Here is an 18,628-nt window from a genome sequence, read left to right as displayed (position 1 = left end):
GCGTTATATTTAAAGAAATTAAATAATGAAGAATCTGTATAAATTAATGTATGTTTCTAGCTTTGTGATAAAACAGCGATACCAATTTTGAGTAACGCTCGTCTCCACCTGAATATTGGCATCTGGATACCCGAATTTGGAATTTGTTTTATTACCTTATAAGGTATTTCTTCCGCTTCCTTGACATGCCTTCGTGGTGTGGTAGTTTGCATGCTGGGCAAGTATTCCAGAGGTCTGTGGTTGGATTCTCGGCGAAGGCGTTGCTAATTTTTTATCTTGCTTCAAAAAAATCCCAATGTCTCTACAACCTATTTCCTAATTTATAAAGCATTTATGAGTTTTTGATTAAGAAATTCAACGATTTCAAAGCGGGGGGGGGGGGAGGGAAAACATATTTCGGAAATTCTAAAGATATGCTCGTTTTAAATTATTTTGCGATATTGCTGTTGATTTGAATTTTATGGTTTAAGTGCGAAGAGCATAATATTTAATAAATAAAGGTAAAACACAAAAAGTCAAAAAAAGCCCCTTTGGGTGTAATATAAAATCCGAAGGCTTTCATATTTTCTAATTTATTTTTTTTATTCTTATTACTTGGTATCTTTCAACTAATTTTATCATTCGTAAAAAAAACCATCAATTTACATTGCTGAAAATGTTCTCATCAGTAAGATCTCTCGGCGTTACAAAATGTAAAGTTTCAGAAACGTTCATTGGTTTGGGGTACCTACCGTTTAACTTTCAGACTTTTTTACTAAGACCTCCCCTACCCCCAAACAAAAGTCACCAGTTGATACATTCGAATCAAATGCAGCGTCGCTTATATAGATTTTAGTATTACCAACGTTTTTAGTATTGCTATTTATATTTCAGATTCCAACGCTATATCGTTAATGTTGTAACCACTAATTTATTACTACTTTCTGATTTTATTCTTTTGCAAAATTGCTGATTTATTGTAATTTGATCGATTTACCCTATGAAAATGATTCTAGGAATTTGAACTGTTTTAACAATGAATATTTTAATCCACTGTTATGTTACATGTATTCGAGTTTTTTTCCCTCGTCTTTTAAATTGAAATTTCTAATAAATCAAACATAATGTGACACACGATTGGGTTGAATCAATATATGAGCACGTAAAAGAAAATACTTCTCTTTTTCTCATAGGGGTATTGTTATTCGCTTAGCACTAGTAGTTTGGTCCGGATTTGAATCCCGAGAGCGAGCTGGTTGAATGGACATTTCGCATAGCCTAAACTTAAACCACCTAATACGGCTTCGCCGTAATCACCCCCCCCGAAAAGAAATTACTGATTCCCCCTTGATGTCATATGTTCTTTATTGCTTTTCATATATCGCATGTTCACTGTTGATCCTTTCATCCCAACGTGGTCCTCATTATGATCGTTTAGAAGTACTAACTTGTTCTCTAGAGACATTTGATTAATTGGAAAACCCGGAGAGATGAAAAATTAGCAACCGCCGTCGCCGGGGATCGAACCACGGACCTTTAGAATACCGGACCAGCGTACACAGCCCCTACACCACGAAGGCACGCCCCGAAAGCGCGAGAAATACCTTATAAATTAATTAATATATCATTTAGTTTTTATCAATTTAGTAATTTATCATAAACTACTATGGATTCACTCTTTTTAGATAATTCTACTAAAATTAATCTTAGGAGATAATATAATCAATATTTCTTTAGTAAATAAATTATTATTAACTTACTTTGCAGCTATTGCGCATGTAGTAGCTTGATTTCACACTAAATGAATTTAAGATCATACAACATTATATATTATTTATTTATATAATATTTATTATTAAAAAGCTAGGTAGTAAGTACTATATAAAAAGTCCAATTTGGTCTAAAACTTTTTTGCGCAATATGCTGCAAAATTAAGGAAAAGGGAAGAAGATAAATTTTAGTGAGCTCGCCAAAAAGTTACCAGGAGCTTTGGCTCCAAGAAAAAGTTCAACACAGTATTTTTTTAAAAACAATGACATTGAAGGGTGAAAAATTAGGCTACACGCGAAATAAAATGTATAGTATAAAACACAGTAAAATACCAATCAATGGAAACAGGTTACTGGCAAAAAATACAGTAAAATACCTATCGATGTGATAAGTGAAAAGTTAAAACATATAAAAAACCGATCAATGGAACAAGTTAAAACAAATAAAAACATATGAAAAAACATAAACATTATAAAAAATTATAAAGCGGAAAATGGTAAATTAGCTCAATTCGATGTCCAACCTGGCTTTTCAAGGGAAATTTCTACTTTAACGTCGAACCAAGCTAACTCCATTACGCGTTTCGCCGAAACAGACAATTGAAACTTTCGTGTTACGAAAATTTTTATAATTAGATGAATTTCCCTAAAAATTTTTTTTAGTCTCAATTCTCTGTTCCAATTTCCCGACGCGTCTGCACAACAAAATGACACATTAAGACAAATGACCACCGCACAAATGACACATTATATATATATAATAATTTAGTTATGATAATTATATATATTATGAATATAGCTAGCTTCTTAAGAACTAGCTTCACTTTCTATTCGTAGTTTTTCAAATTAAGGAAAAATATATGTTTCTATAGCTGTTGGAAATAGTTTCAAAAATATGTCTGAGAGATGCGTTAGATATCCGCGTTGTATCTTCATTCGTGTGTTCGTAAAAAAGCATACTTCTTCCGCTTCTAAATTGTCGCAGACGAGATGAGATAATTTTGTGTGGGTGAGATCGGATGTTAAGTCACAGAAACGTGCAGTATATTTATTATCTACGCTTTCGTGAGAGCCTTCCAAGACGGTTGAAGTACTGTGCTTGTCATATCAGATTTGACTTCGTCTGATATCGAAGATTGTTGGCCTGTGTGAACCGGAGATTTTGTGTGATTTTTGTTTGAGGTTTTAACAGAAAAATTTATGAAGATATCTTTTAATGGAAATCAACTGTAATAATATTTTAAATGAAAACCTGGATGCTTTTTGGTATTCTGTAGAAGGGGTTATCTTGGAGAATGGATTCGTTTTAATTAGAAACACAAACAATAAATACCCCATGTACCACGAACAGAGAGATGATATTCAGTTGTGTTTTTTAAGTGTGTTCTAAGAAAAGGTCATTCTTAGAGTAATCTTCTGCAATAGGTGATCGCTGTGTAGGTTTCATTGTGTTGATGTTTGAAAATCATGATCTGTATTTGTTTACAAAAAATTAGTTCATTAATTTTTTTAAGTTCACACTTATATACGCACTTACACAACTTTAAAATTGTTGATAATTCTAAAAATATTGCGTACAGATTTACTAAAGGCATAAAAACCTTAACCGGAAGATAAAAACAACATAAATCAATCATTTTTAAAGCAAAAAATGTACAATTTACCAACATATAAGCGTAAAGAAACTGAGATCACTGAGCCGGGTAACAGAGTGGATATATGTATAAATATATTTATATACGTTTGGTGAGGGCCGATTGCAACCAAAAAACGAGGTGCACATCTACATGTTATAGCAGTCCTATATACAAAATTTCAACTTTCTGAGGCTACTCGTTTTTGACTTATGCGAGATACGTACGTACGTTCGTACAGACGCCACGAAAAATTCTCTTCAGAAATTATTTTAAAGCAGTTTTATAATTTTTTTGAAGGAGAAAGAGTCTTGTATTCTTTCCTTACGTACAGATATCACGCAAAAACATCGTTAAATTGCATTCGAAAGCGGTCAAAATGGGTATTTTCGTTGAAATATGCTGCCTGAAACTTTTCGCGGTTACAATACTTCTTTTTTATTTCGTACAAGGAAGTAAAAACACAGCGGTAGTATCAAATGCAAAGCCATTCATTTTGCGAAAGAAAATGGAAATCGTGCTGCAGGAAGTTGTTTTGTGTTGGTGAAAGATGCAACGGATAATGATGATTTATTTATTTATGATGATGATGATTTATTTATTATTATGATGATGATGATTTATTTGGTGAAGATGAAAGAGAATTCAGTGATCTGCCTGCAGATATAACGGAAGACGAAGAGGACCAACTTTTCATGTTATCCATTAATGAAATTTTTTTAATTTCATAAGGTTTGTTATTTCTTTTAAATGAGCAACATTTAGATGCATACAGAAATCTAATTTCTTTATGCTTATCTCTTATTTTTAAAAGTATTGTTTTTATACGGACGTATCACGGGCACTCTTAAATTTCGATCTAATTTTTGGTATTGAAACTACGCATTATACCCCGGAATATACGATATCTGCACGCATAAAGAACTGACAAGCTTCTATTTTCATTAAGAAGGGATGAAAGTTTCTGAATTTAGAAGACAGCAGTTCATATTCTTTATTGGATCGTTTTTTTGCCCCATATCCGCACTTTCTACGCCATTTTTCCTATTAGTCTCTTTTTCCCCTCTTGCTAACCTACAATTCTGTTTGTAATCGAAAGTTTTATTGACACCCTTGCGGTAAAACGCGTTTTAAATTCGTAAGCCATTGTGTACGGAATAATACAAGACACTTCGAACTTTAATAAATTCACTTTCATCACGAACTCTGTAAACCTGTGCATGGATATATCCTGCATGCCTGATGACTGGGGACAATAGGAAAAGGAAGTAGGTGACTCGTGCTTTGAAATTTATGATATTCTTTATGCACGAGTTCCATAGAATTCTTTCTATAATTTTGCCTTATTGTGTTGCGGAGAAAATGCTTGTCAGTTCGCTGGTGTACATATCACTGATATACTAAGCTTTCCCAGAATTAATTTTTGGAATGGCGCTGATTTTTTAAGGGGAATAATTTTTATTAAAATCTTTCTCGTATTCTCGTTCACATTGTTTCGTTCTACAGCGGTCCTCGGTGCTCGAAAAGAAAACTCTGTACTTTTCCGTTTCGCCGGCGCAAATCTCGCCAAGTAGACTTTATTGGCGACAACATACAGTATACATGTTACGGTGAAACACCGAAATCTGGCGAATATCGACTTTCACCGGTGAATGTCAACATTCATATAGTCGCTTGGTGTATGTCCGAAATATTTTCCAAATACACTTATTTCTGACTTACACCGGTGAATGTCGACATTCATCATGTACTAATGGTGAATATTGAACATATAACAATATTATATTTCCTTCTCCGTAATTCGTTCTCGAAAAAATGCACTTGAGACTCAGAATAAGAACTTAAAAATATAAGAACTTAAAACACACAGTAAAATGAGAAAGGAAAATAATAGAAGTTATAAACTTACCACATTATGTGATTCAAATCTTATTTATTGCAACAATTTAAACTATTATGACACTTTGAATTGCACGAGAGGCCCTTGCTTTTACAACTGCATTTATTTGTGGAACACTTCCTTTTGGAATGGCAGCGTGTACATATACTCCTCTCGTTTCGACCTACACCAGAGCATATTTGTGATTGTCGACATACACCGGTGAGGGTCCGAATGTACAAGAATGTAATGCAATATTCGATCTTTCACCGACGTATTTGGTGAATGTTGACATTCTCCGGTGAAAGTCGACATTCTCCAATTTCGGTCTTTCACGGTATCATACACATAAAAAATATTAACACATGCTAGTTCTGAGAATTTTTTATTTTGAAGGCATAAATATTTTAATATGGTTTAAAATTTTGTAAAAAGCCAGTAAATAAAGACAATAAATTTGTAAGAAGACATTCATTTAAAATTTACTATGTTTTCATGGTTCAACATCCTCATTCGCCGGTTCCTATCACGTGACTTCGAGTGATCTCATCTCACGTAACTACGCTACAAAAAAACTAATTCTCTCAGTAATTATCTACATTAATTTCAAGCTGAATCTTAATTTGGAATACAAGTTTAAATGCAAGTATTATTTCAATTAGTACGAATAGCTTACTCAGAAATTATGTAAAACAGCATTGCTTTACTTCGCTAGTGCATTCTGATTAGAACTGATAAATTTAACCGTTGATTTTGCCTTTTCTATATTTTCGCCTTCGGGTGAGCGGTGTGATTGCATCCTAATTGACTTAATGACCGCGAATGGTCTTAGGGCATAAAATTGAACTATGTTTTGTAAAAATTCTATGTAATTCTATGCCAGTATTGAAAGAAACAATCGATCTGATAAGAAATGGCTGCGAATTGTTTTGAAAATGAAGCGTAAAAGGTTACCAGCGAAGATGTTCCGTTTGGCATCGGTTGTACCATTATTGGCGACTTTATCGCTTGCGCCGGCAAAACGGAAAAAGTAGCGAAAACTCCTCCACCTTTTTCAGCACCGAGCGTACTACCAGCCGAGTTTCTGTACCACCTGTTATGATCATACTTAATTCACGGAGCATTCTGTTATCGCTAGGCGTAGTCAAAAATATGTAGAGAATATTAAAATTTGTATTGGAATTTACAAGTTACTTCGGAAGATAGGTGTATGTGACCTGTGATTATTTAAGAGATTCACTCAAGACTTGGACTGTGTCGAATGAGGATTTTAGCAATGTTTTATGCATTGTGATTCTGCCTTTACAGAGAATGTTTACTCTAGAAGTCGGTGGTAACTTAGATATAAGAAGTCATTCTCATGCATTTTATACTGAACAATATCAACTGTGTATATTAATGTGCACTGCGTAAAAAAAAGGCGACAGTTCTATATCTCCCGTTCTACTGCGCCGATTGATGAAATTCCAAATTGAGTTTTTCATGTCTCGAAAGCGCGATTTAGGATATATATATTATTTTTATATACAGCACTGTTCTCTCATTTTTTGACAAGGAATTTTGACACCAAATTGAGCTTTTTCTGAAATAACATACCAAAGTTTTTCCATCTTTAGATTCTATGTCTCAAGTTATGCCTACATATTAAATTTTGTAAAATTTGGTGCGAAATTCACGAAGAAATTATAAAATTTACCTTGGCGCATTTTTTTTTTTTTTTTTTTTTTTTTTTTTTTTTTCCAGTTTGCGGCAAGAATTCTTGGCGCTAAAACTTTGAGAGCTAGTTTTTTAAAAACAAATCGTGTGATTTTTGCAAAACTTGGCAGTTTGACATAATTTCAGTCGTAGAATCGAAATATGAAAAGAAATTTGGTATATTATTTCAGAAAAAGTCCAGTTTGGTGCCAAAATACCTACATTAGAACAATGCTATATAGAAATCTAGTCGCGCTTTCGAGACATTAAAAACGCAAATTAAATTTCGACGATCGGTCCAGTAAAACGGGAGATATACGCTTGTCCGATTTTTAGTCCAAAGGGGTAATTTGCCTAGAAGGACTATTAATTTCATTTTGGCATTTTGCGTCGTTTCACGATAAACGTTGTTTCACTTTTCAAATTGTTGCCACCAAATACTATCACCTAGTATTATATCTTAAAAAATTAAATAATGAAGAATCTGCATGAATGTATGCATATTTTTCGAACTGCGAAAAAACGACGGTACCTAGAGCCATCGAAATTTGAATTACGTAATCTTCCATAAAATATGGGCACGGGGAAGCTCTAATTTGAATTTGAAATTTGTTGTATAATCGATTTAATATTTTGTAAAACTTTAAAGAATTTTTGATTAACGAACTCGAGGATTTCAAAGAGAGCTATGGCAACGTTGTACTCAAAAAAAAAAAAAAAAAAAAAAAAAAAAAATCTGAAATGTTTCAGATTTTAAATTACGTCCAAAGGGGCGTTTTTTAACATTTTGTGTGTTACCTTTCTTTATTAAATATCATGTTCCTCGCACTTAAACCATAAGATCCAGTGCAACGGCAATATCGCAAAATAGTTTTAAAACGAGCCTATCTTTAGAATTTCCGATACAGAGACTCACGCGCTGGAGATAAAAATGTTTTTTCTGCACAACGTTGCCATTGCTCGCTTTGAAATCCTTGAGTTTGTTAATCAAAAATTCGTCAAAGTTTTAAAAAATAGGAAATCGATCCTAAAACAAATTTCAAATTTCAAATTTGGTCTTCCACATGCTCATATTCGTTGGAGGATTACGTTATTCAAAATTCGATGACTCTATGTACCGTTGTTTTATCACAATACGAGAAATATACATACATTTATGCAGATTTTTCATTATTTAATTTCTTCAAATATAATGCAGGACTCTAACATTTTGTGGCAACAGTTTGAAAAGTGAACCGACATTTATGAGTCCGACGCAAAATGCCAAAAAACGAAACTAATAGTCCTTCAGGATTCAAATCCCTTTGGACTAAAAAAAAAAAAAAAAAAAATTGCAGCGCACTAAATTGTGTATCGGAAATTTTAAAGATATGCTGTTTTTAAATTGTTTTGCGATATTGCTGTTTTTGGACATTGGAAGCCCGAATTTCGAATTAATTTTATTATTTGTTTCAAATTTTGTGAAACTTTAACGAATTATTAACAAACTCGACGATTTCAAAGCGAGCAATGGCAGTTATTTTCATCGCGCCAGGCTGTGTATCGGAAATTCCAAAGATATGCCGTTTTGCTGTTTTTAAATATTTTGTGATATTGCCGTTGAATTGAATTTTATGTCTTTTAAGTGCGAAGAGCATGCATAACATTTAATAAATAGCGGTAGCACACAACACGTTAAAAAAAGGCCTTTTGTGCGTAATATTAAAATCTGAAAGCTTTCAGATTTTTTTTTATTTATTAGTGCAGAGGGGCTATTTTCCCAGAAGGACTATTAATTTTGGGATTTTAGGTTGAAATGTCGGTTCACTTTTGAAATTGTTGCCACCAAATATTTTCGCCTTGAATTATATTAAAAAAATTAAATAATGAAGAATCTGTATAAATGTTTCTGGCATTGTGATAAAACCTAGAGAAATCACATTTTGAATAACGTATGTTTCCACCCGAATATGGGCAACTGAAAGACGGAATTTGTTTGATTACCTATTTCATATTTTGTAAAACTTTGAATGAATTTTTTATTAAAAAACTAGAAGATTTCAAAGCGAGCAATGGCACTAACGGGGGGGGGGCATTTTTATCTTCAGCGCGCGAGACTGTGTATGGGAAATTCTAAAGATAGATAATAATTTTAAAATTATTTTGCCATATTGTCGTTGAATTAAATTTTATGGTTTAAGGGTGAAGAACATGATATTTAATAATTAAAGGTAAAACACAAAACGTGAAAAAGCCCATTTGGAAGTAATGTAAAATCTGAAAGCGTTCAGATTTTCATGTTCTTTGTATTATATAATGAATATATCAAAATTAAATAGCTTAGGCCTTTCGTTGCAGCATGAACAGAACTAAATCACATAACAGCTGGTCTAAACAAAAATAGGAGTTACAAGGAAATGAAACATAAAATAGTTTTCGGTTTTTCTTAATAATACGTAATGCCTCTTTATCGCATTTGTTGAAATATGATATATGTTAATATAATATATGTCAATTTATTTCATTGCTATTTATTTTTCTTTTAGGTAAGTTGATTACATGCGTCATCACTCTTTAAAGTAAGTGTATTTTTAGTTGCAATTTTGTTCTCTTAATCAGCTTGTTTGTATAGAACATGTAAGTATGCGTAAGAATTTGCTGTTCTTGAATTAACTGAGGTCGACCTATGGCCGAATAGCTAAAGGCGCAAAACTTAATTTGTCTCTTCTTTGAATCTTGATAAATATACGTAAATTTTTACTAAAAATATACGTAAATTCCTGAAAATTACGTATATTATAAGTAAAAGTTACGAATGAACAGCAGTCTCTCGCGTAAATATACCTAAATTTTACGTAAAACTTACGTATAGTATAACGTAAAAATATACGTAAATATCTAGTATTTACCACTGGACACATTTTATGATATTTTTACGTTCAACTTGAACGTTTTTTGTACGAAGGGCCATTCGTAAATTGCACGTATTTTTCTCGTGCAATTTACGAATGCATGATGCCTGGGGCAGTTGCATGATGTTTCTGTATTTTTCCTCATCTATAAATTGCACTCATGTCCATAAATTAAGGATAATGCAAAGTAAAGCAAAGGAAGGGTTAGAAGCAAAATAAATTTGACTTATTTGTAAAGCTTATTTATTAAACAAAAGGTAAAAAGCAAAAAAAAAGATACTATATGTTTGATGATATTAAAAAAAATTAGTGATTTCTTCTCCTTGGAGCAAATTACAAAAAAAAAAAAAAAAAAAAAAAAAACTATTTACAAAAAAACCAATATTACATGGTTGTTGTGATTGTTAATACATTGTATGTCTCCCAGACGATGCAATACAGTCCGTACAACGCCTAGGTATGCTGAGTATCAAATTATCCATCTGATCTTGAGGGATATTACACCACTCAAAAAGCAATGCTCTCCGAAGTTCCGGTAGACATGTAGGAGGAGGTTGACGGGCTGCAACTCGTCGGCCAAGCATGTCCCACACGTGCTCTACTGGATTCAAGTCCGGTGAGAATGCTGGCCAGTCCATACGGGTGATATTCTCCTATTGAAGGCATTCATTCGCTTACGATGTTTGCACGGTGAGGACGGGCGTTGTCATCCATAAACACAAATTGTGCGCCCATGGCGCCCCGAAACAAACGTACATGTTGTTCCAGAATAACGTCCCGATATATTTGGCTTGCCATGGTACCAATTTGAACATGCAGGTCAGTTCTGGAACCCAGAATAATTCCACTCCAAACGAGCACTCCTGCACCACCGTAACGATGTCGTTCAATGATGTTTGCTTGGTGGTAACGGGTACCTGGAGCTCTGCATATGAAAGTCCGGCGAGAATCAAACTCCAAGCTAAACCTGGACTCGTCGGAAAACATCACACAAGCCCACTGTTGCGGTGTCCACAATGCATGCTCTCTACTCCAGGCTAACTGCAGGCGACAGAGAGTTGCAGTAAGTGGAACGCATGTGACAGGTCTACGAGCATATAGACCAATCTGCCCTAAGCGTCTGTACACGGTCTGCCTTGAAATTGTCGTACCAGTGGCTGAAGAGAGCTGACGAGACAGATCTGAGGCTGTGCTCCGCTTGTTTCTTTTGGCAGTAACTGCCAAATACCGTTCCTCATTCGGCATTGTAACTCTGGGGCGACCTGTGCTGTAACATCTACTCACATTACCATCATCTTGGAATCGTTGCCAAAGCCTGGAGATGACACTCTGGGCAATTCCAAGTTCGTGTGATACTTCCAGTTGTGTACGCCCACATTCCAGACGGCCGATAATTCTACCACGTAAAAAATCGTCCAAATGCGTCCTTTGTGTCATAACTATTCGGTTATTGCACTGAAATACTTATAAAGCGCCTGCGAACAATTTTACTTCTTTGTCTGTATTCCTTATATATCACTCTCTTACACTCTCGTCATTGTGACGTACCATCGGTTTCATCTGGTTACTTCCTGAAATTTGCATATGATTCTTGAAGATGTGTGTAGTTATTTTACAGGTGATATATTTATTTTAGAGTTCGATTTCCGCGTGACTCCGAATTATCCTTAATTTATGGACATGAGTGTAAGTACTGGTCAGTTTTTATAGAATGCCCTGTTAGTCGCAACGCGTTAAAAATTTACATAAAAATGTCCCATAAATGGGAGCGTTATTAACATAAGGTCCTCATTTATAGGGTTGAACTTCAAATGACCTCCAGACTGAAATAGGTGCTGCCGTTCAATGCTTTAGTAATTCGCTGAAGTTTTAATTTAATAAGACGTTTGATATGGCATTTGAATGGGAGACTTTAGTTCTGTCTTTTCTTCCTTGTACGACGTAAAGGAAGTACTGTAATCGTGAGAAATTTCGAGTATCGTGTTTCAACGAAAATATCAATTTTGATCGCTCTCGAATCCATTTGAACGATGTTTTTGACTGACATCTCTACGTCTGTACGTACGGAGTTTGCTATTTTTAAAATGGCCTCCTTTTTCCAAAACGGATCATAAAATGGATTTAAATGAAATCAGAAGAGATTTTTTTCCTGCTGTCTGTCCGTACGTGTGTATCTCGCATGACTCCAAAAAAAAAAAAAAAAAAAAAAAAAAAAAAAAAAAAAAAAAAAACATTTTCCATAGAGCATTGCAATTTCCTATATGAGACTGTAGTTGTGCATCTTCCTTTTTGGTTCCAATCGGCCGCACAAAACGTGGTACAAAATTTGTGCAAAGGTATCTGCTAATTCAAACTGAATTACCCAGAGCAGGCGGCGAGGACGCCCCTTTGCTTACTGCCCCACGGGGTTTCCCCGTTCTACTTGCTTAGTTGCTTAAAGTAGAGTGCAATGAAGGAAACCACTGGCGGTATATTTCTTAAGAGCCACCGCTAGCTCTAAATATTTCTTGTGTAGATCTTTCCATCATTTTTAAGCTCGCCTTACAGAGGACCATCCATTATTTTTAATTTTACGTCTGTTTTTTCACGAACTCTTGAACAGGCAACATAAAGTTGACCGTGTCCAAATGCAGGCTCAGGTCAAAAAATGCCAACATGCTTTCTGCAACAAGCTTTTCAAAAATGCAACAAGCGTTTGGCCCTGAGACTTATCGATGGTCATAGCAAGTTTTACAGGAAATTGTCTACGGCAACCCTGTGCCGTGGCAACTTCACCCCATTGGCTAGTGCAGTTACGCAAGCAACCAATAAACTATCGACGACAAGTACATTTAAGCCCCGTATATATATATGGGGCTTAAATATATGATCATGATGTTGCTAAATTGGGCATTTTTTGCCTTAAAAGTAATTGAATTATGTTGCTCTGTTGTTCCGGCTAAGATTTTTATGTCTTTAGTTAATCTACATGCAATTACTGTAGAATTATCAACAATTTAAAAGTCGTTTAAGTTCTACTGAACCTAACGAAGCCGCCATTTGTTTACATTTGAAACTCTTTGCTAGAATAATGAATTAAATCAGGTTCTGCACGAGCTTCAGCGTCTTTTTGCCGAGTGGGACCAAAAGTAAAGTTTAGGTTTTGTGCACCGAAAATTTGTCTTCTTGCCCGCTAATCGAATTGCTTGTTTTTGCGTAGAAATAATATTAATTGTAAAAATTGCTTTCTTAATTTTATTTGGTGTTTTACGTTTTTCTGTATTTTACAATTTGTACTGAAGTTGTTTTGATTTTTTATGCAGTTTTGCTTTGGCGCGAATTGAGAACTGAATTCATTGAATGAGAAGTATATTTCTAATGAAATTCGAGGAAGTAATTTTACAAAATGTGTGTAATTTAATAGGCCGTATAAGGAAATCATGTGGCTTTCACATTAGAATGTTTTTTAAGTATGCTAAAATGTGGTATCAAAGAAGAAATTTAAAATTAGGCGAAATGCAATCTCGAATTAGCGTTATTTTTGAAAACGTTTTGGTATAGATGGTTGCTGCAGGCATATGGTGGTCTAGGTAGAGTAGCGGGATTGGGTCCGGTTTCGAATCTCGAGTAGGCTATGTATGCTTGTCATGTCTGCGACATCATACGTTTGGTGCGGCCGATTGCAACCAAAACACGAGGTGCGCATCTACATGTTATAGCAGTCCTATATACAAAATTTCAACGTTCTGAGGCTACTCGTTTTTGAGTTATGCGAGGTACATACGTTCGTACAGACGCCACGAAAAATTCTCTTCGGAATTCATTTTAAAGCAGTTTTATAATTTTTTTGGAGGAAAAGAGTGTTTTATTCTGTCCTTACGTACAGATATCACGCAAAAACATCGTTAAATTGCATTCGATAGCTGTCAAAATGGATATTTTCGTTGAAATAGGCTGCCTGAAACTTTTCGCGATTACAATACTTCCTTTTTACTTCGTAGAAGGTAAAGATGTGTTCTTTTAAATATTTTGCAATATTGCTTTTGGATAGGATTTTAGGGTTTAAGGGCGGAGAACATGATATTAAATCAATAAAAGTAATACACAAGACGTCCTAATATAAAATCTGAAAGCTTTCAGATTCTTTTTTTCTGCGTTGGTAAAGCCAAGGTTATGGACCTAAAAACGTGGATGGAAAAGGTATTCTAAACAGGTCTTAATACCAAGTTATCAAACTACAACAAATGCGAGGAAATCTGTTACAGTAAGACCCCGCTTATCAAAGTAGAGCGTAATGCGAAACAGCGCTAAGCGAGGCTATCTTAACATGTAAATAATGGGGTTAGGGAAAGACGGATAAAAAATGGTTAGGCATTAAATTTAATAATGTTTTTTTAATAAAAATAAAATCAAACATTTATTTCTTACAAAAATAAAAACAATATAAACGCATATACTCTTAAAAACAAATAAAATTCTCAGTCAGATCATTCAGTCTATTCTGGGTTTCCAATTTTCTGCCTTTTTGTGAAAAATGCATTATGATAGATTGGCTTAATGGCATATTGCGTTCAATTTCGTCGTCAATCCATATAGACAGTCGTTTTCCCATTTCCTCTATAATGTTGTTTCTAGAACCTGTAATTCTAGTTTCAGAGCTCGACGTAGTTGCAGTTGCCGATGACGGTATTTTTTCCTTATTCTTAAGAATTGTCCTTATTGTTGAAGTTGCCAAAATCAATGCAGCACTAGTTTGAGATTGACGTTCACCAGAATCTAATCTTCTAATCACTTGCATTTGAGTTTCCAGTGAAATGCTTTTTCTGGTTGCTTTGTTTTCTTGTTTTTTATTATCACCCATGATAAAAACTAAAGATGATAATATCTGTCACTGTATTAATCGTTATAGTATTATACAAATTTAAACTTACAATAATGTCAACAAATGTTTCAAATGATAAAAATGCGTCCACCAAGCAAGAAACACAACTACACTGTTTCGGATATGTTATTTGGAAACCTAGCGCTGTGCACAATTTCGGAGAATCCCCGGGTTGAAATAAAAGAGCGCTAAAGCTAAGCGGGTTAAGCGGGGTCTTACTGTATATCCTTTTTGTGGTCGTATGCGATTTGTCCCTTTCTTTAGTCGTCATGTCACCCATGCTAACCCTTTCATTTTTCTTTTTCGTTCTTTCTTTATTGGATCCGACTTCGAGTTTCTTGACGCTCCAATAGGTGCTAAATGATGCGAATATCCTACATTTTTTTTCAAGCCTTTAACGTGATTTGTTATTGCTTTGGTTTTAGAGCATTATAGCCGAAGAGGATCTGGCTGATGATTGAAAAACCTCTACCTGGAATAGCTGCAGAATTCATTTCCCACCGCTCCGTAAACAAGTCGAAAATAATTCTACAAATAATGAAAACTCGCGACATTAAGATCACAGGGTTCGTAGCGGTTCTTATAAGTGCTTATAAGTCCTTATATTTGAAAATAAAATATAAAGCCCCTTATAGGTGCTTACTTTTTCTTTAAAGCCCTTTTTTTTAGTGCTTATTTTTTGCTTGTAGTGCTTTTTTAAAAAAATAAATGCGCTTATTTTTTCCCGTACCAAAGCCGAAACTAAATAAACAACTTTTCTTCCTAATATGGAATATCAGATGGTGAGTTATACTACCGGAAATAGCTTTTCCCCCTTTCTCTGCATTAATATAACCTTTGGTGTGCACGAAGAGTACAGACAGGTGCCCGTCGTTCTATTGGTCAAAGAATTGCGAAAGCAGTAGAAAATTCCGCTACATTCGGCATTCTTTTCCTCCCACCCAAATACTACACACGTTTGAATTTCTATCAAGATCTTAAAAATTTGCGGTCAGTTCATATTCGTGTTTATTATGATCGTTATGCTTATATTATGAGCATATGTATGAATATTTATAATAACATAGTTGCAGTAACTGCTGAAGTATAGTAAACTTCCAAAAATGGTTGTGTTTTAACACAGATTAGCTTTCTAAGGAATAATATTCGGAATGGCTTAAATAAAGGGAAAGTAATCGAATTCTGGATTGAATAGGACTAAAAGTTCTGCGGTCTACCAGCCCAAGCGAAGAATGATTATATTCCGGAAATTTAACGCCGTCTGTTGAAAATTAGAATGAAAAACACCCCAGTTATTTAGTTCTTTATTCTCCCAATAACGGCAGTTGTTGATTCCGATTGCGTAATATCACGTAGGGAAGAATTACGGCGCACGTATTGCGCAATAACATAATATTTTACAGAGATAATTAATTTGATGTTCAGTCCGAGATTTGTTTATGAAAACTTAAAAGAGTTTTACTGTGCTTGCTAAGCGGAATATTTTTTAGTTCCGTTGGCTTATTTTTATATGATGTGCATATTGAAATGTCAAAAGCATTTATTTAGCGGAAAAATCTAAAGAGCGGCTACAGTTTACCCCTCCCCCCCTCCGCTCCTTCAAGTTATGCTCGTCTGTCCGAATATTCGCCAGTTTCCAAGTATGCGGGTTAGTTAAGCTTTTACTGTTAAAGATGACTGCATGAAGCAAATTTCTGTCTTCTGATTTCGGAAATGTCCCTCTTTTTTACTTAAATTACTTTGCTTGCAATATCTGTTAAGAGAAAACTGATATACAATGAAAATTTAGAAAATGTTCAGAATTTAGATTTAAATTATTTAAATATCAATACGAGTGGGAAAATAAATTGTATTTATTATTAGGTTCCAAGCGAATGCGATAAATATGCCCTATTATTATTTATTTTCTCTATTTTGAACTGAAATTTTATCATTAAATCTTGTAATATAGTTTAGTTCTTCATAGTTTTTTTTTCTCTCATTGTAAACTAGTTCTGTAAATTGAACTATTATTTAAAATTAAAAACAAAAACAAAAAAAGTAATTATTTTACATGGTTGAGGTAATCCTTATTCTCTCTTTATAAGTACTTCATTTCTCATATTTTAAATTACAAGTCTAATTTTTAAGGTTATGCAGTTGTGTATGATGTAATTAGACAGGTGCTTATTTTTTTTCTTAAAATGTGCTTGAAAAGTACTTATAGGTGCTTATTTTTTAAACTAAAATGTGGCTATGAACCCTGGATCAGATGTTAAATTACAACAGAAATAAATACATAAGAGTAATTTTCTTTATGAAACGTTTCCATTGTGTTTGAGAGAGAATTAATTATCAAGAGTTTTTTTTTATTGTCGGGCTATTGTCAAAGCAATATTTTTAAGTTCTCTGCACTGTACACCGCGAAGATGACATCCGTCCTAGTTCTTGCCGTACGGAATTGAACGTCATTTCTGCGTAAATCTCTGTTACATTGGCATACGAGGCCCGTTGTTCAGTACATATTATTTTTTTATGTTACAAGATATTTTGAATAGCACAGTATTACATATGAACACTCTTATAACATAAATCAATACTATACATGAGTGAAATTATATTATATGTATATGTTACCGTGAAAGACCGAAATTGGAGAGTGTCGACTTTCACCGGAGAATATCAACTTCACCAAATACGTCGGTGAAAGACCGAATATTTCACTACATTCTTGTATATTCGAACCCTCACCGGTGTATGTCGACAATCACAGATATGGTCTGGTGAAAGTCGAAAAGAGAGTCATAAAACGCCATAGTAGTTTAAGTTGTTGCAATAAATAAGATTTGAATCGCATAATTTAGTAAGTTTTTTATGACTGTTATTTTATTTTCTCATTTAAAACGTACTGTATAATTAAGTAAGTTTTTAACTTCTATTATTATCCTTTCTCATTTTGAATGTATTGTGTGTTTTAGGTTCTCATGTTCTTATTTCAAGTGTCAAGTGCGTTTATTCGCGACTGAATTACGGAGAAGAAAATATATTGTTATATGTTCAACATTCACCATTAGTACATGGTGAATGTCGACATTGACCGGTGTAAGTCAGAAATAAGAGTATTTGGAAAATACTTCGGATATACACATGTTGACATTCACCTGTGAAAGTCGACATTCTCCAGATTTCGGTCTTTCACCGTGACATATACACATATATTCATTTGGCAGTGCATTAAATGAATACTACATTTGGCGTATAAATAAGTCAAATGTGATACATTTAAGTGATGACAATCAATGTGGAAGAAATATTTTTACACTGCAGAAATATATAAACATTATGCAGCATTGTTATTGGTATTTCATGTGTTAGGTTGGCATATTTACTAGATTGGAATGAACACTTATATTACGAAAGTTAGACAACTGTATGAACAATGTATTATACCGGATGAGTACAAATATTCGTATATGTCAAGAAGTTGATTCGATGGAACAAAGATTTTTATAACAAAAGAGTTAAATAGCTACATAAATGTGAAAAAAAGATAAATAATATATATATCAAAAAAACTAAATACTTACATTACAGGAGCTGAAACAGTAATTTAGTTATTTGGGGAATGACTGCGATGAGAGCTGTTCTAGGTTACTGCGTTTTTGCAGCGCAGTAGGTGGTGATAGCAATTTCGACAGAGCAACATTGTTATTTTGAATATTATTCCACCACACTGCGTGAAACATGGGTGCTGGTTTTTTTAGATGGAACTTCGCCATACATGTGCATACAAGGCACGTGAAGAGTAGAATCAAAATATATGTATATAAATATAAATACCAACTGAGATACATATATATACACACTTACATACATATTCCGAAACAAATAAAAGTATACATACTCTCATATTCATATATTTATATATACGTTATCATAAT

At 34.0% G+C, this 18,628-nt stretch overlaps 1 protein-coding gene across 1 annotated transcript in view; it reads left to right on the top strand.

The window, feature by feature from the left end:
- Window positions 1-18,628, top strand: part of LOC118198996 (uncharacterized) — a 268,560-nt gene that overhangs the window by 148,359 nt on the left and 101,573 nt on the right. The gene's annotated exons all lie outside the window — the stretch shown is intronic.

Source organism: Stegodyphus dumicola, chromosome 4, assembly GCF_044657685.1.
Source record: "Stegodyphus dumicola isolate Sdum_Otavi_A_Nest chromosome 4, ASM4465768v1".
In the NCBI taxonomy this organism is placed as follows: domain Eukaryota; kingdom Metazoa; phylum Arthropoda; class Arachnida; order Araneae; family Eresidae; genus Stegodyphus; species Stegodyphus dumicola.
Note: the sequence above shows the minus strand (reverse complement) of the source record. Positions and strands in the feature narration are given on the sequence as shown.